This window comes from Camellia sinensis, chromosome 2 (genome assembly GCF_055761805.1).
Source record: "Camellia sinensis isolate YWXY chromosome 2, ASM5576180v1, whole genome shotgun sequence".
NCBI classification, from domain to species: Eukaryota; Viridiplantae; Streptophyta; class Magnoliopsida; order Ericales; family Theaceae; genus Camellia; species Camellia sinensis.
In genome coordinates, this window is record NC_138962.1 from 119561920 (window position 1) to 119579928 (window position 18009).

Consider the following 18009-nt stretch of genomic DNA (forward strand, 5'->3'; position numbering starts at 1 on the left):
TTGAGTTAGGAAACAGACGTAGTAAATAAAAAAGAAAACTCATCAATATTAAGTAATGAAAGTCATTACTATTCATTTATTCCAATATAGAACATGCATATATGTTGTTATGAAAGAAGTGTTGTGAAGTATCAATGATGAGAAAGTGCTGATGTAAATAGAAACTTGTGAGAAACACTACTACAAAGTGGACTCCTGGATCATTACACTCTACAAAAAAAACACAAATCACCCACAAAAGAAAGTCAAATTAAAACAAGATAAATTTATAACTTTCAAATAACCCAAAAATGAAAAAATTCATGAATAGATCAGAAGTATCATACTTTCTGCATTTCAGGCTTGGAAACAAAAGATTGGGCCACATTTTCCAAGTTGTCCTTCAAAACTTCAGTAACGACTTAGGCATGTCAAACACTTGTTCAGAATAATAATCAAAATACAAAATAAATTTACTTCTGGAAACTCATAAAAAATTTCTTATCACTAGAATCAATTCAGTTAGTTTCATATCCATTTAAGCAATACTTGGAAGGAAATAATCTTTGTCAGCCTCTATAGACAATTTTAGAACTCAACTCAGCGCAAGAAGTCCTTAGTCTCAACTAAAACCTGAGTTCCACAATGTTTTAGTAATCACATCTTAAGTTTGAGCATAAAAGAAAATTGTTACCGAATGAAAATGGTATAATAATCAATCAGTTACGGAAATCAACCTAGTGGCGAGGAGTTTGTGGTATTTGACTGCCTCTTCCTTGGCCTTTGCAATTCTCTTCTTCTCTGCAATCTTAGCTCGCTTCCGCTGTAGAGTCAGTGGAAAGCACAAGCAACACCCTGAGCAATATTTAAAGTAAAATAGACTTCAAGCAAGAAAACTACCAATGGAAATATTCAATATCTAACTTTATAGTAGTTCGGAACCTAAACTTGAATATATACTACATCACTAACACATCATCAATGTGAACTAAGCATCTACTAGATGTCATCCCAAGTAGGCTAAGAATTTCTTATTTCAATACCTAACTTTATAGTAGCTATAATAACCACAGAAGTTGTCCCATTTCTAATTTCTTGGTCTTGAAGCTCAGCCAAATGGATGCTTTAATCTTCCACCTTTGCAACAGGATGCTCAACTTCTAACATCTTGAGTATTATAGCACCATCATTAGTAATTGTTACATCACCAATATCATCAACTAGCATTTGAAACACAAAATCAACAGATGAAGTGTTAGGGCATATGAAACCCTCTCAAATATTTTCTATGTTCCAAAATGTATGCCATGAACAGCTTATAGCTATGTCTAAGAACTTTACTAATGGGACATTTTTGTCATAAATTACCTTGATCAGCAAATTAAACAAATCTATAAGTTAGATGGGCACTTGTACATGTAATTATAATAGAAGTTGGTTCCAACAGGTAACAACCAGATCCAATTCCATGGTAACTCAGCCTTCATATATTTCATTTCATTAATCTGACCCAAAAAAATAAAAACCTGAAAAATGTTACATTAATAACAAATTAATGGTCATGTGACACCTAAAATTTTCATATTAACACAAGGGAATATACTCTTTACCAAAAGACCAAGTTACCCCACCTACTAGTGAGTGGAGCGAGAGTGGGAGAGTGTCCTCATGTCCTTGATGAAAATATCTTGGAAGTGAGAGCACCTATGGAGCACTTAAATCAGTTTTATGCATTAACTATTACATAGACCCATATTTAGAGCAAAATCAAGCTTCCATGATTCATATTTACTTAATGCATATTTTGCATATACTTATAATGATAGAAAGAAAATTTTAAACAATACAAGAGGTAGTGCAATGGTAAGTGCCTTACATTTTGAACAAGTTAAAGGGGCTGCTAGTTCAATTCTCAATCCATTCACCGCACAGATAAATGCTTTAATTTTTATGTGTGTTTAACTCTCCTCAAGCCACCAAATAATAGGATGCTTGCAAGTCTACATTTTGCACACACTCACACACACACACACACACACATATATATATATAATAAATTATACAGATAGAGGCAGGGAACATTTATATAACTGCAAAAATGAACCGAGAAATAATTTGTTCCAAAAACATCACTAGCATGCTTAAATAACCACAGAACCACATCCAAATATTTAGTTCAAGTAATGATATCACCAAATTCAACACCTATTTTTAACAATTAATATATAAATGGGCAGCAAAACAACTTGCTTACCAAAGACGTTCAACCTTAGAAACATGGTCATAATAATAGACAAACAATGTATGACAAAAGGAAAGATTCATCAGTTTTAATTAAGGGGTTTGAGCAGCTACTACAGAACATCAAAAAGTGATCTTTTTTTATTAGAATTAAAAGTGATCTAACCACTCCAAAATACCACAATGTCAACAACTTTGAAACAATAATCATGGCTACAGACTTCAAAGATCTGAAGAATGAGTACAGGTGGTAGCAGATCCAACTAAATAAACGAAAAATAAAAAATCAACTTATATTGACTTTCATTATTTGATCCCCTTTACCACCTTAAAAAGCAAACTTGTCATGCAATCAATATAGAAAATTCAACCATTGATATTCGGTATAACATAAATCTACAAAACAGAGGCTCAGAAAGAGTAGATGATTTGTGCCATGTCAATCATCTTATTCTAGATTTCGCAGAAAGAAAAGAATATAGATAAGACAAAAAATAGAACTAATCAGTCACTTTTGGACCAAGGCCAAAAACAAAGCATCTTCCTTGTATGATGTATACAATAAGTAATGACGAGGTAAACAAGATGTCCTCAAAGACTTCATCAAAAACAAGACCATAATTATCATACCATTGGTTAAAAAGTTGAAAACTAAATGAAAAGCTAGTGTCATAATAGTAATGGCATTTGGGACTGCCCACGGGTGACTCAGTTGAACAAATAAATTAGATCATTTAACAATTACATAGCAGTGTTTGGGTGGCCTGGTGTACTCTAATAAATAACCAAAGTTGTTATCCCACCAAATACAGTACATACACTTCACAGATTTTCCATTCATTGAACAACAAAACTACATCCTTTCTAATCACCAACGATGTCCAAAGTTAAAATAAAAATTATAAGTAGTTACTCACATAGCTGCCACATATATGTCTATAGCTCTACATATGCACATAAATGACACATGAGAGGGAGATTTATATGAAAAGTGGGCCGAGCTGGGTAATGGGCCGTTATGGACCACAATACGGAGGGCAGAGTAAAAAGGCCTTGAAGATTAGTCCGGTCCCAGAGCCTTGAAGTTAGTCCGGTTCCAAATGGCCCTAAAGTTAATCTGGACCCAGAGAACCTAGTGTTATCTCGGTCCGGGAGGGTACTACGGGTAGCTCGGTCGCCAGGATGCCGCACACAGAGTTAGTCTGGTCACGGTATAGCACTGCTAGCTCTATCAGACCTAGCTAATGGTTAGCACGGTCTAAGCAATACTAAGGTCAACGTTGGGAAAACCGTGGTAGAAGTAGTGAATGGAAGAACCGAGGTAGAGTTATCTCGGTCTAGTCTGCGGCTTAGCATAGCCATGCTTACCTCGATCATGTTGGAGTCTGGCCATGGTAAAACCATCTCACTTGGTTTAAGCAGTGAGGGGAGTGTTGAAGGATAAACATTATCTTTCAGGAGCATGAATCCTAGGAGGACTCTACATGGAGGAGTAAGAGTCCTATTAGGATCGTGCCACGCGGAACCTATAAAAGCTCATAACATCACCTATGGAGAGGTAACACACAACTTTGATTCTCGAATACACAGAGCTTTTTGTCTTTGTCTATTTTGCTGACTTAGGCATCGGAGAGGTATCCGGCACACACTCGCCGGCTAGCTCACGTTTGTGTTTTCAGGGAGTAAAGCGACGACGTACGGAGGAACGCAGACTTGATCAACAGGATTATACGAGAAGGTTTATTTCTTTCCCGTACAATTGGCGCCGTTTATGGGAATTTCAGACAAGAACAAAACCTCTTGATCAAGCTTTTTCCTCTTTAGAATCAATGGCGCACAACGAAGATTTACCACAGTCCGCCATTGATGGACAAACACCAGAAAGAGGTGGGAGGCGCGAAGGTTTGCCTCTTGTCCCTTCCATGGCGGACTTGGAGCCCCAACAACATAACCCCAGGAGGGATGCTAGGGGGAGGCGGAATAACAGCCCCCGTCACTCTCATTCACAAAGTCCTGACAGACAAAAGCGGAGGATTGATCCTCAAGTTTTGGAGGACCGTGTAAAGGAGCAGGACAAATTAATACGACGGATGGCGGCGGACATAGAGATTATGAAACGCCAGATGAAGGGAAAAGGAGTGGCGACAGGAGAGGGGCGCAAAAGAAAGACGCCCCATCCCCGCTCAGAAGACCGTGGAAGGCATTCCACACCATCACAAGCAGAGAGTAGAAGCCTCAGGACAGCCGATACTCAATCCAGAACCTCCAGAACTCGTTACTCCAGGTCTGAGAGAACGAGATCATTGAGGTCTTAAACTGAGGGAAGTACCTATCGACCCTCGCGCTCGCACCAGACATCATCCAGGCAGACGGAGTTGCCAAGATCATCCGATTTGCGGATCATGCTGGAAGAAAAGGCACGATGAAAGGAGGATACTAGGGCGCGCAACCCTTGCAGGGTATCTGCCATTCAGCGGTTGGCTCCTCGGACGCATGAAAGCGTCGAGGTTGGAATGCCGTTACCACGCCCTGCCTACGAACCAACGGACAAAGCATTAGCAAGGCTGCAGACCTCGTCGTTCGTTCCGACAATTGAAAACGCACCCCTACCTTCAGGCTTCCTTCAGCCCAAATTCACCACGTACGAGGGGAAGACAGACCCCTACATACACCTAAGCCACTTCCGCCAGGTTATGGCGGTATATCGGCGAAACGAGGCTTTGATGTGCATCCTCTTCCCATCAAGCCTTGGTGACCTAGGCTTGACTTGGTTCGAAAAACTTCCAGAAGGCAGCATAGCCTCCTGGGCGCAATTGGCGGAGGCGTTCGTCACAAGGTTCAGAACGAACACCAAAACCCCGGTGGAGATTGACCAGTTACTCTCCATCGACATGGGCGAAAAAGAGACACTAAGATCCTACAATAGTCGCTACTGGGAGACATTCAACCAGATTGGGGACTGCCCCACCAATCTCGCCATTGCATAGTACAAAAGAGGCCTTCCAGTCAGGAACAGACTAAGGGACTCAATCACCATGACACTGCCCCTCACCATGGAGGCCTTGATGGAAAGAGTGTATCAGCATATTAGGGTGGAAGAGGATAGCGCCCGTGCCAAAACAAAATCTGGCACGACCGCAATACCAGAGAAAAAGGCCTCAGCAAAGGTCAACGCGGTAGACCGTCTAAGTGGAAACAGACGCGGCAGGTGAGACAACGGAGAGGACCAGGATAAAAGATGGTTGAGAGTTCGCACTGCCATAACCATGGTATTCAAGAAACCGATCTACCGGATTCTAAGCGAAATACGCGATGAGCCTTTCGTCAGATGGCCAGCTAAGCTAGGAGAAATACAGAAAGACTACGACGAAAGATCGCGATGCACTTTCCACAAAGAAAAGGGGCACCACACTAAAAATTGCATGCCATTGAGACAGCATCTGGAGGAGTTGGTGGCAGCCGGTCACCTGGATAAGTACATTGAAAGAGGGACGCAACCAGCCCCCCCGGACCACAATAACCCCAATGGAATGCCAATTGACGCCCCATCTCAAGGTGTGATTAATGTGATACATGGAGTATTCGAACCTGAGCGTGTATGCGAGCTCAGAGGGTCGATCAAGAAGGCTGAGCACTTAAGGGAGGTACTAAGTGCCCAACCTACCATCAAAAAGGGGAGAACAGAGGCCACGAACGTCATGTCTTTTTCAGACAAGGATTTGGAGAGAATATATTGTCCTCACAACGATGCACTGGTCGTCACCCTCCGCATCAAGGACTACGACGTCAAGCGAATTCTGATAGACCAAGGTAGCTCGTGTGAGATAATGTACTACGACACCTTCAAACAACTGAAATTGGAGGACAAAGACCTGGCACCAGTTGTATCCCCCCTGATCGGATTCAACTCAATGCCAGAATGGCCAGTCGGCAAAATTATACTGCCGGTCAAGGCAGGAAGCGTGACAAAACAAGTGAAATTTTGGGTGTTGAAGGTCCCTTCCACTTACAACATAATCTTGGGAAGAACATGGCTCCATGCCATGAAATCAGTAGCATCATCCTACCATCAAGTAATGCGGTTCCCCAACGAAGCCGGAGTAATTGAAGAGGTCTTTGGAGATCAAATGATGTCCAAGCAATGCTTCATCACGGTTAATGGCAGCCGCGTTGCCAACGGATATGTTCACTCAGTGGAAGAACCTGAGAGCAATGAACTATTCGCAGATGTCGGCAAAGCAGCTGATCAAAAAGCGGTGGAAGACTTGGTAGAGGTAAGAATAGATGAACAGAACCCGGATAAGTTCTTTTTGCTCGGTTCATCGTTGTCCAGCACCGAGAGATTAGAGGTCTTGGAATTCTTAACCTCTAACATCGAAGTGTTCGCCTGGACACCCTACGACATGCCAGGCATTGATCTAAACTTTATCTATCACCAACTCAATGTCCACCCATCCGCCAGACCAATCATTCAGCGCACTCGTAGATCGGCACTCCACCACGCTGAAATAATGGCAGAAGAAGTGGGAAATCTACTAGAGGCAGGAGCTATCAGAGAGGTGCACTACCCCAGATGGATTTCCAACACAGTTGTGGTGCCAAAGAAGAATGGCAAATGGCGTGTCTGCGTCGACTATAAGACAGTCAACAAAGCATGCCCAAAGGACAGCTTCCCCCTACCACGGATAAATCAATTGGCAGACCTAACGGCGGGACACAATCGACTTAGCTTTCTTGATACGTACAGAGGCTACCATCAGATCGCCATGCACGAACCAGACCAAGAGGTCACGTCCTTCACAACTCCAAGAGGACTGTATTGCTATAAGGTCATGCCCTTTGGCCTAAAGAACGCAGGGGCAACATTCCAGAGAATGGTCACCAAGATGTTTGAACCGTTGTTAGGCAGAACAATGGAGGCTTACATCGACGATATGGTGGTCAAGAGCAAGGATGAGAACGACCATCTAAGGGACCTAGGTGAGATGTTCCAGATTCTAAAAAGGCACAAGTTGCGCCTTAATGCATCTAAGTGCGCGTTCGGTGTAGGATCTGGCAAATTCCTGGGCTTCCTAGTGACCAACCGGGGTATAGAGGTAGACCCCTCCCAGATCAAACTATTCAGGATCTGGAAAGGCCTAACTCAGTAAGAGAAGTGCAGCATCTCACCGGCATGGCAGCTGCACTCAACTGCTTTATTAGCCGGTCGTCAGACAGACTACGACCATTTTTTCAAGCATTAAAAGCCAAGTTCGAGTGGGACGAAGAATGCGACCGCGCACTGGAAAACTTGAAAGAATACATGTCTTCTCCACCACTGCTTGTCACCCCAATACCTGGAGAAGAACTCTTCCTGTACCTGGTAGTCTCTCAGCATGCAATTAGCGTAATGTTGGTCCATGCGGAAAGAATCCAACATCTGCCCATCTATTATGTCAGCAAGACATTGCTGGATGCCGAAACAAGGTATTTGCCACTAGGAAAACTGGCCTTAGCCTTAATGATGGCATTAAGGAAGTTGTCGCACTACTTTCACGCCCACACCATAGTTGTCCTCACAGCTTTCCCATTAAAAGCTCTGTTTGAAAGGGCGAACTTTTCTGGGAGAATCTTGAAGTGGGTAGTAGAGTTGGGACAATTCGACATCAAGTTCCAACCCAGAACCGCGATAAAGGCCCAAGCTTTGGCAGACTTTGTCACAGAATTTACCCTAGGAAGTCATCATATCTGCCCAGTCGACCTGACTGACACAACCGAACTAGGGATAAAAGTTGATGCCGGAATAGCGCAACCCCTGGTGCAGGATACTCAGTCAGACCCCATGGCAAACCAGAGTAAAGACAGCATGGAAGAAGCGAACCAAGCTACACCGAGCCAAGACTCACCAACAAATAAAGACTTGGTACAATCAGATAGCGAGGGGCAGACAGCAAGCATGGACCTTGAAGAAAACACCACCAACATTCTTGACCCCACGACATCATCTGACCCCTCCACTTGCTGGAAGTTGTTCGTTGGAGAGATGTGGAAGCTCTTTGTGGATGGAGCATCCAACCGGCATAGTGCAGGACTTGGCATAGTCCTCATCTCACCATACGACCTGGTTGTGGAGCAAGCAATCAACCTTGGCTTCCCAACATCAAACAACGAAGGGGAGTATCAAACACTTCTTGCAGGACTCAAATCAGCATTCTACATGAAGGCCACTGAACTAATGGTCTACAGCGACTCACAGCTGGTGGTAATCCAAATTTTTGGCGACTATGAAGGAAAGGATGACAGGATGGCCAAGTACCAAGAATTGGTCAGAACAGAGATCAAGAAATTTGAAGTAGTAAGAATAGAACAGATTGGCAGGGAGGAAAACAGCAGAGTAGACGAATTGGCATGCTTTGTGTTAATGGCAGATACATCCATCCCTCACCCACTACTAATTGACTACCTACCGAGACCAAGCATTGAGGACCCCGAAGTAGAAGAGGTGTGTTACGCCGAATTAGGCCCCTCATGGATGGATCTCATCATACTGTTCTTAAAAGACAGCGTCTTACCGAAAGAAAAGAAAGAAGCCAACAAAATTAGAGCAAAGTCGCAGCGATTTTGGCTCTCCCCATCTATGGCATTGTACAAAAAGTCATTTTCAGGACCTTATCTAAAGTGTGTCCACCCCAGCAAAGTAGAAGCATTCTTGTTCGCAATACACGAAGGGGTGTGCGGAAGCCACCAAGGAGGAAGATCGTTAGCTTACAGAGCCATTTCACAAGGATACTGGTGGCCATACATGCAGGCAGACTCGGAGAAGTATGTGAAGAAGTGCAAGAAATGTCAAAAGTTCGCACACCAAATACATCAGCCGGCCAGAGAACTCCTACCATTGACCAGCCCATGGCCCTTTGCAATGTGAGGCTTGGACATAGTAGGACCACTTCCAACAGCACCCGAAAACAGGAAGTTCTTTCTCGCAGCAACAGACTACTTTACAAAGTGGGTGGAAGCAGAAGTATTGGCATCAATCAAGGAAAAAGATGTGAAGAAGTTCGTCTGGCAGAATATCATTACTCGATTCGGCATACCTAAAGCCCTTATATCAGACAACGGCACCCAGTTTGATGGTAGAATCTTTAGAGGCTTTTGTGAAGAATACAAAATAGAGTTCTACAATTCTACACCGGCATATCCCCAAGCCAACGGCCAGGCGGAAGCGTCAAACAAGGTCATCTTGGATGGACTGAAGAAAAAGTTAGAAAGAGCAAAAGGCAAATGGGCTGACGAGCTTCCTCATGTTTTATGGGCTTACCGCACCACACCTCGACGATCAACAGGAGAAACGCCATTCTCCTTAGCCTATGGCATGGAAGCAGTAATCCCGCTGGAAGTTGGTCTCCCCACAATTAGAAGCGAAAATTTTGATCCAGACTTAAATGGAGAAGCCATAACATTGGAGCTCGACCTCGCCGAAGGAAGAAGAGAAAAAGCACTGGTTCACATTGCCTCATACCAACAAGAGTTATCCAGGAAATACAACAAAACAGTGCATCCAAGGCAATTCAAGATCGGAGATTGGGTACTGTACAAAGTGATGGAAAACACCATGGTTCCGGGAGATGGCAAGTTAGGGCCCAATTGGGAAGGACCTTACAAAGTGGTTGGATTAGCAGGCAAGGGGGCATATCACTTAGAAGATGAGGACGGCAAAGTAATTCCCAGGCCATGGAATACTGCCAATCTCAAACTATTTTATTTTTAACTTTTCTTCAAAATACTTGTAATTTTTCTTTTCCCCAATAAAACAAGTAGTTTTTTCAGCATAAGTGTTTTATTCTGTAAAAAATTGTTTTAGTAAGTTAGGGGCATTGAAAACATGGTTGGCTGAAAAAACCAACACCCTTCCTAAGCCCAGGATAAGGATCCAGGCTGCAGGACGTTTGGTCAGAATACCCAAACACTTTACTTTAGGTTGGCTGGAAAAAACCAACTTAAAGGTTGGCTAGATTAAACCAACACCCCTCCTAAGCCCAGGATAAGGATCTAGGCTGCAGGACGTTTGGTCAGAATAACCAAACATTTTTCTAAATTGGCAAGAATAACCAATTTAGAGGTTGGCTGGATTAAACCAACTCTTTGTACTCTTCAGTCGAAGTAAGGGTATCGGCTAAAGAGTGGTTGGCTGGATTAAACCAACTTAGTACTCTTCAACCAATGTAAGGATATCGGCTAAAGAGTGGTTGGCTGGATTAAACCAACTGTTAGTACTCTTCAATTGATGTAAGAATATCGGCTAAAGAGTGGTTGGCTGGATTAAACCAACTCTCAATACTCTTCAACCGATGTAAGGATTTCGGCTAAAGAGTGGTTGGCTGGATTAAACCATCTCTTAATACTCTTCAGCCGAAGTAAGGATATCGGCTAAAGAATGGTTGGCTGGACTGAGCCAACTGTTAGTACTCTTCAGCCGAGGTAAGTATCTCGGCTGAAGAGTGGTTGGCAGCTATAATTAGATTGCAAGATCAAGACCGAGATAAAGTATCTCGGCAGGAGAATGTTGTACCTCATGTAAGACATCAGTTAGAAAGTAATGGTATAAGCATAAAGATCAACCGAAATAAGAGTTTGAACAAAAAAGAAGCATTCATTCAAAGTTCACAAGTACAGAAGGATGTTACTTCAGCCGAGTTACAATTGTCCAAAAGCAGAAAAGAAGAGAAAATACAAAGTCAGTTAAATAGATCATCTATTTCGGCGTCTAGATCGGCGTCAAGATCAACTCTAAGACCAGTTTCAGCTGGCAGCACAGTCCCGGTTGCGAGCACGGTTTCAGTAGGCAGCTCGTCAGTCAGGTCTTCCACCACTGGCTCCAGCCGAGCTGACTGATCGGCAGGGTCATTGACGACCGAGGTATCGTTGGGCACGGTTTCTTCTTCCTCATCTGATTCTTCAAGAAATTGTTGTTGAACGGTCGCAGCATACTCCGCCATTGAGCCCGGTATGAAATATGGTGGAGGATTGTAGACCTCGGTCTCTGGTTGATGATCGAGCTGAGTCATGGCCGCCCTCCAACCGCACTTGAAGAAAAGGTCCTTCGCCGCTTCACATTGCTTAATATAAAGGGCTTCACCTTCCTTAAAACCGCGGGTCTCAGCACCCTCCAGCTTCTTCTTCATCTCCTCAATTTCGGCTTTCTTCTTTCCTTCTAGTGTAGCAAGTTCGCGCAAATATTTGTCTTTGATCACGGCTGCAGCTTTTTGTTTTTCTACATTAGCCGAGCTAACAAGACCGGCTAGATGACTGTTCTCGAATTTTAGCTCGGCTAGCTGCTTCCTAGCCTCTTCTAGCTCGGCATTTTTTTTAGTTACTTCGGCCATGGCTTGCCTTGCTGTTTTTCGGAGCTCCACCACACGCTTGTGAGCAATTTGACTCTTTTGCATGGTCTGAAGAAGCATGGAAAGAAACTAATGACAAAATCGAGCAAAAAAGTTGGAAAAATTAAAGAGGCCAGATGGGCTGCTTACCAGGATCATTGATTTCGTTGCAGACCGGATGGCCTTAAGCTCGGTCAACTGGTTGTGATGCTCCATATCAGGGGGCAGACATACACTCTTAGCCAGATTGAAGGCTAGCATATGGTCTTTGTCAGCCACCACTGAGTCAATATCACGAGTAGCGCGGTTTTGGAAAGACATTTTTGGAGCCCACTTGGAGGAGCTAGCCCGGTCAGAACGCTCTGGCTGAGTGATCGGTGGAGGGCTCGGTGGAAGAGTGGTTTCATCTTCATTAACAAGGCGTTGCTCGGTTTGGGTAGTCCGGGCACGCTTGCTGGGGCGAGATGAGGAGGATTGTTGAGATGGAAGAGCCACCACGGTCTCTTGAGTCTGGGTGGTTGGTGGTACTTCAGCTGGGTGCGTTTCGGTTAGGAGGGCCCTCACTCTGTTCCTCTTTGCCATTTCTTCTTCAGCAGTAGTACGGACTAGGTTGATTTGTGGCAAGGTCGGGTCCGGTTCAGGAGAGGCCTCTAGCAAAAAATCTGTTACTCTGGCTTTTCGTCGGCTGCTATATCTATACTGTGACGCCCCAAATTTTGATAATATAATACAACGATGCACCGGGGTTTAGCTAGAGGATACACATCATTTTTAAGCACAAAATACAAATAATTACACTAAAATAAAATATTAATAATAGTTACAGATAAAATTCTTCAAGTCTTTAGATACATATCGGTTCCTTGATACAAAAAGATTATCCAAAATACAGGAAATATGCAATCTAATTTCTAAGACAGCCACTGTTCCACAAAGCTTTTAGGGATTCTGTTCTTGGTGTAAAACTCGCCTTTACCTGGCATAAAACGCCATGAGCTTGGAATGCCCAGTAAACACACACACCCCGACCCCTTTCCCATTCCAAATACACAAGAACATAACGGCATGATCATAACATACAATGAAAGCAATAATTAAGCAAAGCTTATAATTAAATTTCAATTCTCATGAATAATAGTCAATTTTAGTTAGTTCTAGGCAACTCCCCGCGGAATGCCGTTCCTACCCAACCACTAACACTGGCCACGGGCAATTCGGACTCCCCCTTGGTTAATACAATACCAATGCGTCGCTTACCGCATGACCACCAGTGCGTCACTTACCGCACAATTACCAATGATGCCCACGCACCTAGGTTACATACCCAAGTGGTGACATCACGGTCTGCCCCAAGGAAACGAGCTTCCAGGGATACTGTCCCTGTGTGAGACCCTCACTGCCACCCTTATGCCTCCCATTTCCGTTAAGCAGCCAGAATACCTCCCGTGCCATGTTAGGGTTCGGAAACACACTTGCGCAAGACTTCACAAAAATGGAATACATTCCATTATATCATACTCTTGAATCAATCGTTCATTATCTCATAAAATTTAATGCTGTAAACTGAAAAAAAAAAACACAGAATATGCAGCGGATTAAAATGATCAGATCATACCTTCTTGATGATAGAACCTTCTTGGATAAATCACGTGCTTCCAGGAAACTTCTTGATGAACCAACCCAGCAGTGGAGTGATATCACAGATTGAATATCACCCACACTAACCACAGTGTCAAAGACTTGATCGTTGTGTTTTTGGGAGAGAGTCAGTGTGTGGGTTGAAACAGACTCAACGTTGTTTTTCTCTTGGATTACCCATAACCATATAACAAATATTTAATATATTATAATATCTATCCATATCAGTTAAGATACAGATAATATCTAATATATATTATATCTATCTATATCAGTTCAAACTGATAACGTCTGTTTCAAGAGTGGTTATCCTAAATAGGTTTGATTTCAAAATCAAAACCTATTTGGATAAGGATTCAAAATCAAATTTAATGGTCATGCCACATGGGCGCCCATTACTAACATCTCCCACTCGCACATGAGTTGGCATGACACTGCCACATCTCTATCTCAATCTCCCCAAAAACGAACAATCTCATACTAGCCAATGCACCGTGCGACCGCTGAGAACACCTGCATGTGGGAGCTCTATACTAGAAACTCAAAATGAGCCAGCATAGAGACATCAACCCAAAAAAGAAAAGAAATAGTGTCTCATATACCCCAGACCCATCTAATTACACCGGTCCAAAAACATCTCTAATCCCTCAAAAAGAGCATGTTTGACCCTCTCAATTCTTGCAATATATTCACACTCAATTCGTCTCTCATACAGAGCGATATGAGTTACCAGCAGTGAATATACAACAGTGGTGTAATACTAGATGATCTTCCCTTTGCACTCATGCCATTTAGTTTAGAATTGACCGCTTTCCCAGTGATGTCCCTTAAGGCCGAATCATGCATGACCGCAGGCAACATACCAAAGTAGCAGAACATCAACCCCTTACCTTATGACATAGTCAAAAGTCACAAAAGGGTACATAAATGAAAGTCATATCAATAATGACACGTAAGACTCACACGGTGAGGAAGCAGGGATCCATTCTCTCACCTCATTACTCGGTCGCCAAGCACATATAGTATGAATACATGCTACGGTGGAGTAACTCTTCCATAAAGAGTGACGTCATACTCGATACACCGTACAGATATTAGTCTAGTCGCTTTCTAGCGTCTAACCCGAATTCTCTATTTGCTCGCCTTCTAGGCGCCAAATGAGATCTCGCATCTGGCTAATCATAACAGGCACAACATGGAAAGTGGGTACTAACATCCATGTTTGGTCCTTAACACGACCTCATCTTGGTTATAACCAAGGCGACATACATAGTGGATGATTTAAGCCTCTCTTGGCTCCAAATAAAAATAAACCACCAGTCTCATCCTTGCTCGCTCCCAAGCGCCAAGGGCGATTGCTCGTGTGAGTGAGCCAATCTTGCCTGCTGACATCATCATTTGCTAATCATTATGACACAAACCATAATAGTGTCAACATCCCATCATCTCAAAATAAATGATCGATTTTTTAAAAAAAATTGACCACAGCTTGCGCAATTATGGATTCCAAACATAAGCCTTATCAGCACCTCTTGCGATAAGTATACACAACGGAATCCACCATGTGCGCCTCACATGAAATGATTTAAGATCACTACCTCTTGCGCAATAACCTCTCTAAAGATATTTTTGGTGACCAATTTGCGTTTATTCTTAATGCGCCCAACTAGCGCAGATGCGCCCAACTAGCGCATTGAATTTTACAAGGAGCAAATTAAAATGCTTCTAATAAAGCATTTTATCCACAGTCTAATGAGCAAGGTCAATGTCTAAACAACTTAGTTGACCATTTACCAAAGATAACACTTATCATGCCGAATACGCCCACATAGCGTACTTTAAGCTCCCATTACAAAGAAAATCAAGGAATATAGGTCCTCCCAAAGACAATCCGAGGATTCACTCAATAGCTAAGGCTCTGGCTTTTACCGATAGGTAAGTCAATGGATTTGCAATTTTGCATCTAGAATCATTCTAGGATATTCTCTATGTAAGTCATCGAAGACAAACCGAGAATTTTCCTAAAACAATCCCTAAGGATCGTACATCCGAGCGTATAAATTACATCACCCATGTCCATCATATCTAAAATAGAGGACTGCCCACCCTAGATGGCGACTACCTTATAAATTCCTGGCTCATAATGACTAAGTAAGGAAAAACTTCTTTTGGACCATTGATCATGCCTCAGTGGTCTTCATCGATCATCGTTGCCCTATCATGGCTTGACGAAATCTAAGAACCACTGTTTGGATAACTGCTTTAGGCTGTAAAAGATTTATTGGAACCAGCAACCTTTTTGCGCTCCTAACTTTTCACCATAAAAGCAGAAGGTAAATCCTTACGGATCTACTTATCCAATTCTCTAATGAAAAAACGGGTCACAATGTCCACAAATCAATGTTCCGAACTTATGTCAATCATAGCCTAAGTCAAAATAACCTCACTCCCCAGGAGGAAGTCTTCTCATGGTCAACACTTTCCTCAATGGTGCGACCATTCGGTATCTAGCGAGCCTTATGCCTCAACAATGACTATCCAAATTACGCATAACTTTATAACAGTTTTGCGTCATAATGGAAAGTCAACCAAATTATAAAAATGGTTAATCCTCAAAGACTTTGTCTTAAACTGCGCAACATTGATCCACTTTCTAAAAACAGGGGACTAGAGCCTTTGGCATTATCCTAGGCTCTTTATCATCTTGCGGAGCAATCATGAATGTTTCCCTCTCAATCACCCAGTGATGACGTGGAAAATTTTCACATTTGCTACCACGCAACTAAGAATGTAGAGTATTCTGCTCTAATGGAGTAATCCATTAGTAGACACATCGCTCCCACTGTCCCTAGGATATTGGAAATTTCTTTCCATTCTCAACTAGGCTACATAGAGCGCTATGCTTGGAATTCTCCATCTTATAGAGTTCCGAAAACTCTATTCACGTCACCTTTACTAATAAAACTTTATGTGACTTAGTTACACTACCACAAAGCTGCTTACCTATATGCACATGACCCGGAGGGTTTGCATGACCGCATACAATAATGCGCCACACGACCCTTTGTGTTTACAAGACAGCATACAATAATGCGCTATAGAACCCTAGGTCTTAACTTCGTAATCTTATGAGAAGTAGAATAAAGATAAGCTGCTTAATGGTTACAGATCGCCCATAGATGGCTCTCTGCTAACCCATTACTCAAAAATGGAGTGTAAAATCTGATATGGAGGGCACTTAGTTAGGGATATAGGCAACAAACTAGTGCAATTCCCAATTGGGAAACATTTTGCGCCATTATCTACCTAACATTAACAATATTTAATTCCTTATCTCTACTACACCAGTGTGTTGTTGAGTACTAGGAATAATCAATGTTCTAAGCATCCATCTCTCTTCACAGAGTTTTTCTGAAAAAATAACTCAAATAGATACTCGCCACCTTGGTCAAAACTAAAGCACAAAAAACTCTTATCTAATTGATCTCGACCTCATATGTGCAATGTCAAAAATCATCTCAAAACTTTTGACTTATGGGAGATCAAATAGTCTTGACTCAGATGCGTATCGTAATCTATAAATGTGTCGAGATTGAGGCTTAGCTATTGTACCCTCACACATATCTAGTCACAAAATATCATAGTGGACTAAATGCGCCAAAACAAATGACCTTCTGCGGCTTTCCTACTTACTTGTGCGCACCCATTGCGAACAAAGTTACACATTCACATGAGAGCAGGATGTCATAAGCGAGTGGGCCCGAGAAGGCCTACTCAAACCATCGTGTCATCATCTCATTAATGTGATTAAGTATAATAAGCCACTGGTTCATGACCAATGTCATAAACTAATTCCAATCATCTTAATGTGTGAGTTCTCGAAGACAAGTTTTAAAGGTTTAGGCCCAACTAGGTAATGACTCACGACTAAGTCATATTCACTAGATCATAAAAAGGATGTCATGGAGATATCAACTGCGCCTAAGTCGCAAATTTAACTAGTAAGTGCTAATCCCCTGCACCTTCAAGTCAATTTTATTCTCCATACACTTTGATACATCTAGTTGAAAGATGACGATACTCCTGTTGCCATCTCTATTTCTCGCTTCATAGTTACTTGCAATTAATTCTACTATCCACAAGAAGGAGAGAATAAGCTATCAACTATGATAGCTCCTGAAGTAACTTAAGCGCGAATTAGGCTAAAGAGTCTAATTCAACACAATGCTCTTACAAGCGATGCGTTAAATTCTTAGAGTCATAACAACCTTGTCAGCCTTAACCTTTTCATTACTATGCTGCAACGTTTGCGCTTAGTGGTAAATGTTATTCAAAACGTTAGCCTAGTAAAGGAATCACACAAAGAAGCACCTCATCCATGTTTCATACTCAAGTGTGGAAACAGTAAGTGTCCACACTTAGACAAGTTGGCAATGCTAATAGATTTTGCAGCCACTAAGCGCTAATCTTTTCACTCAGTGTTAATAGATTTTGCAGCTTCTAAGCGCTAATCTTTTAACTTCACGTGATATTTCAACGCACACTATTATAGTGCATGAAATTTCGCTCAATCCACTCCCAATAATTGGGTAGAGAGCAAAACACTGCTCGTACTGGCTACTCGTCTTACACTTAATGACTAATTTATTTAAGCTCGCATTTCTTGGATGACGTGACTCTTGAATGTTACTTCATCCAATGATGTAACATTATTTACAAGTCAAATTACAAAGTCAATCCGCGCAGCTCATTAGTCAAGATCATATACAGATCTATTGAGGGCTTACTAATT

General features: G+C 42.3%; 1 long non-coding RNA gene across 2 annotated transcripts in view; it reads right to left on the reverse strand.

The window, feature by feature from the left end:
* The window catches only part of LOC145820308 (uncharacterized), a 30236-nt gene that overhangs the window by 536 nt on the left and 11691 nt on the right, over positions 1-18009 (reverse strand). Inside the window, exon 2 of one of the 2 annotated variants that reach the window (XR_014361576.1) lies at positions 717-1683. This is a non-coding gene — a long non-coding RNA (uncharacterized LOC145820308). Of the gene's footprint in view, positions 1-716; positions 3110-18009 lie in introns of those variants that run through there. The other variant, XR_014361575.1, reaches the window with a different exon arrangement.